The sequence below is a fragment of the Pinus tabuliformis genome, chromosome 9 (assembly GCF_031772625.1).
Source record: "Pinus tabuliformis cultivar Carrire ecotype Pingquan chromosome 9, CPIR1, whole genome shotgun sequence".
NCBI classification, from domain to species: Eukaryota; Viridiplantae; Streptophyta; class Pinopsida; order Pinales; family Pinaceae; genus Pinus; species Pinus tabuliformis.
Window position 1 is genome coordinate 75500309 of NC_142307.1, and position 6000 is coordinate 75506308.

Consider the following 6000-nt stretch of genomic DNA (forward strand, 5'->3'; position numbering starts at 1 on the left):
AAAACATACCCATAAATATATTTCTAAACTCTTGGTATTTTCATACATAATTTCCTAAAAGAAAACAAAACACTTAAAACATAAAATTAAAAATCATATTTAGATGTTCCCTTGCTCTACATTGTAGCACAACACAATGTGACTATGGGTCACCAAAAAGTATCTAAGAGGGAGATTGTTGGTTGTGGAGACTGATTATCTTCGTGATTTGGGGGTCTTGTTTTTAGATGTGTTTGGACCCTAATTATTGATGGGGGATATAGGGGGGATTTCCCCCCTACAATTTTCATCGGGGGGTCCAAAGCGTTGGTGAAAATTCTTTGAAGCCCCCCCAGTGAGGATTTTAGGGTAGCACCCATGAAGATAATTTTCTGGAAAAATTACCTTGCAAAATATGTCAATGTGGACCATTTTTCATTATGTCATAGATTTAAAAGTAGTTGTTGTGTTAGGGTTTTTCTCCTTAAAAGGAAACCCTCTTTTTGTGAGAGAATTGTATTGTGGTTGTGTATAATTGAGAAATCTTTGTAATTGAGGAGAGGGTATTGTGTGTGTGTGTGTGTGTGTGAGAGAGAGAGAGAGAGGGGGGGGGGGGGAGGTGGTTGTAGTGAATGTGCTATAGGTTATAATCCATTCATTTTGATGGAAAAAATGAATAAAAGGATTGGTTGTTTCTCTATGGATGTAGCCCAATTCAAGTGAACCTTATATATTGTTGTCTCATTTGTATTATTTCATTATATGTTTTATTTCCACATTCTTTTGATTTTTATTTCTTTGTCATTTTATTCCTAATTTGAAGATGTATAGTGTCAAATTTGCAAGTTTGAGATTTGTCCAAGTCAGAAGGGGTTCATAGTTGAAGTATGGAGAAATAAAAAAGAACATTGTTCACAACCTTATTCAAGGATGTCGACATAGACAAGACCAACACAAAGGGATACAAGGGTAACCCACAAAATAGTGATGTGAAGGGGGTTGTAGAGCACAATAGTGTGCAAAAACAAATGGAAATGGGGGAATTGTAGGAAATGGGAAATTGACATAAGGAATACCATAAAACTTACTAACAAAGAAGAAATAAAAATTAATGTTAATTACATATCGAAGATTAGCCAAAGGATACAAGATATGAGGTAACTTCTAAATAATTCATTTGTAAAAATATAGTACATGAAAGACCATAGATCAAGAATATTAATAGGCATCTAGCCTTTTGAAAAAAACTATAATATGGCAGATACAGTCTTGATATGGTATAAAGGGGGTTTTACAACAATATTTACCAATGTTGAAGATAGGGGTAGAGTTCTTAATCCATTTTCCTTGTTATAGGAAAAACAACTAACATTGGAGGGGCCATGGAAATATCCTAGAATTCCCTCCCTTGTATTTTAAGAGGTGGAACTCCTCTTTCCGTGTATCATATTTTCTTTGTTGGATTAATATGGGTAAATGTTAAAAGAAAAACACCAACATAGTCTTCAACATTCAAATATCTAATTTTAGAAAAATTTCAACTAATAAGGACAAGGAAAACCCAAATACTAAAATAAAATAAATATTGCAAGACATTATAACCAATTGAGCTACCCAAAATACAAATTTAGCCTTTCTTTGTATAATGTAAGCACATAATCAATCATGGCTAAATATCAGGTGAAAGAAGTAGAAAATGATGGATAAGTAATCAAACAACTTTAAAATATTGTTACATTAATAATCAAATAAGTTAGAAAAGAGCCATGTTGTCAAGATGTCGTTGATTTAAAACTACATAGAATTCATAAAATCTAAATGGACAACAAAAGGTTCGAAATGTGTTAAGTTCAAGATTGTTTGAAACAAGAGGGATAAGCTATCTCAAGTAGAACTTCAGTGAAAAATACTTAAGCAAAACTATTTGGTTTTCTCTCAAAAGAGTTGGGATTGGGATCCCATGGACCTAGGCTAACATAGGAAACAAAAAATTGGAAAGGCATGAGATCTTAGAAGTGAATTATTTGAATTTTATTGAAATCTTATTTTCTAGTGTTGTCTTCGTCCTTTTAGTTGTAATCTTCGAAGTTAATGTCTTTACTCCCACCAGTCCCTGCAATATTCCTCCTTTGATGCAATAATGAATTTTCCACTCATTATTATCAAAGGATTATTGATAATTATGTTATAGGTTATTCTGACACATAGGAAATAGTTAAGTATAACTTGGTCTAGAGTAGAGTTAGGCAAAGTGTGTTTCTTTACTATGTACTTTTGTAACTTATAATCCGACGGTCACGATATGTTCTCAACGTGAAGTGATCTGACGGTTCATTCTCTCCTCGGTATTACTGACACTTGATCCGTGGCTTAACACCCGATTGGTCCATGATCTCTATTTAAAGAGCATGGAGGGTCATTTGTAGGTTGACCATTCATGAGAGAAGCTTATGTAAAATTTCTTTCTTTTATGTTAATAAGTTTCCTAAAGTGGTCGTGTTGGCTCATGTCGTGGACTGTTTCCCTCTTTGAGGGTTTTAACCACGTCAAGAATACCGGTGTATTGATCTGTGATCTGTTTGTGAGCGGTGTCCTTTGGTGTTCTATCTGAGGAACTTACCCTGTAAATTCCTACATGGTATCAGAGCTATTTTATGGCCACATCCGTTGGTGATCCAAATCCGAAGTCGGTACAACTGCATCCAACTGTCGTTTCTTAGATCTACTATTTCTAACTGCTTTTGGTCTGAGAGGACTGCTCTATTGTGTTAGGAGCATTTGTTCCAGTGAGGAACCCATTTCGTTTCACGCGAAAAGGTTTCTGGTAGCCCTAGTTACGTTATTTTTAAGATCTAGAGGTATACAGTTTTTTATCTCTCTGTTTATTTCGGTTTATTTATCTTTCTGTTTTTTATTATTGGATCCATACCTTTCATTTCTGCGTATGCTCTTTGTCCAGTGACTCTGTGCGATCTGGGAAAATCAGAAATAAAAAGGAAGGATTTTTCTCATGTGTATGTTCTTTTCCGTCACACCTTAGTGTGATCTCAGAAAATTAGAAACATTGAGGAAAATATTTAGTTTCCAGTGAAATCTAACTTCAAGTTGTAAGGTTTGGTTTTTTTGCATGTCCATTTTGGGTTGTGTGGTTTTTTCTTTGTAGGCAAAAAGGGCTTTCTCAAGTAAGTACACACTCCAAAGTTTCAGTCACTCAAAAAAAAAATATTCCTCTTTTCCAAAAATTATTAACCTTTTAAACTAGCTCACTTGGTCCAAAGTTACTTTATGAGAATAGAGGTCTTGGGTTCAAGTCTTTCTTTTTGTTGAGTTACTTTTTCAAAAAGCATATGTAACTTATGTTTTAAAGTTACTTTATGTAAAAGTGTTATCACCCATTATAAAAAGTGAGGCACTTATAATTCTAGAGTTTCTTTATCTTTTATTTAAGTTACAATTTAGTGGGTAGCTCATAAAGTACCATTGTAAAACTGACTTTCACTTATTTATAAAAGTGGGTCACATATTTTTTTTTTTAAGTGAGCTAATTAGATTAAGTTTGGAAAGGATGGGGGGGGGGGTTTAAAATATAACATTATCATTCACCTCTGCACATTCACGTACTTCGTCGGCATCTTCAACAACTTGTCTTCAAAAATCCATGACTTCTTCATCTGCAAGCCATTTTCAAAGCCTCTTTTTTTTTAATCGGCCTAATTTTTCGAGATTTTTCTATTGGAACACTTAGTTTCAGAATTTACGACTTCAGTTTCTGTTAAAATGGAAAATCCATGCCAAATTATTCTTGACAGCACCAACTACTCCCAATGGTGTCCTACATTGAGGATTTACTTAGAAGTAAAGGTCTTTATAGAATAGCCTCGGGCCAAGAGGATAAATCTAAAGATGAGGATAAGCAAGCCAAATGGGAAAATAGGCAAGATTAAGCACGTGGGTTGATAGGGATGTCTATTTCTCCATACCTTAGATTCCATATCGGAGAACTTGATACCCTTGATGAAGCAATGAAGCAACCCAATAAAGTTTTTGGAATTAAAAATGAAATTAGAGCCCATCAACTTGACAATGAGTTTCTTAAGTTGGACCTAAATAATTTTTATTCCATTGAAGATTTTTTGTCCAAGTTTAAGACCCTTAGACTTCTCTTGGAAGGTGTTAAGGTTAAGAAAGAAGATGGTAGCCTTATCTATTCCATTCTTACTAAGTTCCGACCAGCCTACTCTGTGTTTGTTTCCACATTCCATTCTACAAGAGAAGCCTTTATTTCTCAAGGACAAGACTACGAGTCACCCTCTTTTGATGCCTTTTGTGATTCCTTAAAAAGAGAACAAGAAAAATTCTTATATCTTGGTCTTCTTAATATTGGAAACTCTTCTAAGAAAGCCTTAGCAGCCCAACATCAACCAAATTCAAAGAATCCTAAGAAGAAACATCCTAAAAAGAATCATCCTAAACCAAAAAAGGGTCCTAAACAATTTCAGTCTCAAAATGAAAAATCAATTCAACAAAATGATAAGGCAAATAAAAAAAATGGAAGAAGACTAATATACATTGCAACTTTTGGAATCATGATGGCCACTTAGAATCCAAATGCTTTAAAAAGATGGAAGCCTTGGAAGCAACAATGAAGAAGCATAACATCCATTTGGAGCACTTTTCAACTTCAACTTCATTTTCAAGAATAACACTTTCTGAATGTGGTTGTCAAGCATCTTGATCTAGTTATGCACTAAATGTATCTTCCTCTTCTCATTCTCATGAGTGGCTCATTGATTCTAGAGCTTCTTATCACATGGCCAAAAACAAAGCCATGTTTTCTTCTTTAAATGATTGTAACACCAAATATATATGTTGGTGATGATAGATCTCTTAGTGTTGTAGGGACTGGAACTATTCATCTAGACAATGGTCAATTTAATGATGTATTATGTGTTCTTACCTTATCCTGCAACCTTACATCTGTATATCAAATAACTCATTCAGGTGAAGATAAAATCGTTGAATTTTCACCTTATGATGTTGTAATTAAGGACCTAAGAGATCCTGTTAGCTCTGCTATGCAGCGTTGACTTTCTATGGTCAGAAAGAAGAATGGTCTATTCGATTGTGTCTAAAGGGGGCTCACATTGGTCACTTTTCCCTTCCTTCCTTCACCCCGCTCACCTCTAAACCTTTCCCATTCCCTAAATAAACCCTATAAAATCCGACAAAGTTCCTTTTGGCCCCAACTCTAAGTGCAAAGCCAAGCCAACCATAAAACCTTACCCCTATGCCCTCACGCTCTCATAAACCCCTCATCGCTTTCCTGCCATTGATCATTCCCCGACAATCTAACAGCCCACATCGCACCCGATAAAGGTGACCTGCTCGACCAATTTCCACTGTTAGATCATCTCCGCCAGATCTGACGATCTTCGCATACATCGCGCAGGCAACTTGATCAAGCGATAGCGCGTGATGAGAGCGGTTTTTCTCTCTCATCTGATGCTACGTGTCGATCATTGAGTGGAATTGCTCGGCCCCAGGCATTTACCACTTAGCGCCCAAAAGTGGTGTGATGAAAACCGTTACCGCTCGACCAAACCGCCCTCGCCCATTAATCGCCCGTGTAACTCCGTCGCCCGATGACCGTCCAATCTGTCCACCAAAGATCCAACGACACTGACGCACCCCATCCCCACCTCGGTCTATAGCTTTCGCCGAACCATCTCCGCCATTCATCTCCCCGATCCGACGGTCATTCTTCTCGCTCACCCAAATCGTCCACCTACCCATGCATTCCATGTCCTATGACCATTTTGTTGCCCAAAGAAGGAGATGACCAGCTCTGCCAGCATCAATTACAGTAATATCCCCAACAACCATATTTAACATAAAGCATGGCCAAAGGAGAAAAGGACACAGCATGACTCTGTAACCGAATTTATCAGTCATGGACTCCACTGGTACGAGCACTCCAACCGCCTAAAGGACAACACAGCACCTGAACAAATCGAATTCACC

The 6000-nt window shown here is 36.6% G+C and overlaps 1 pseudogene; it reads right to left on the minus strand.

Annotated features, from left to right (window-relative positions):
* Positions 1-5781, minus strand: part of LOC149147181 (metal tolerance protein 5 pseudogene) — a 34984-nt pseudogene extending 29203 nt beyond the window's left edge.
* Positions 5782-6000: the final 219 nt, after the last annotated feature.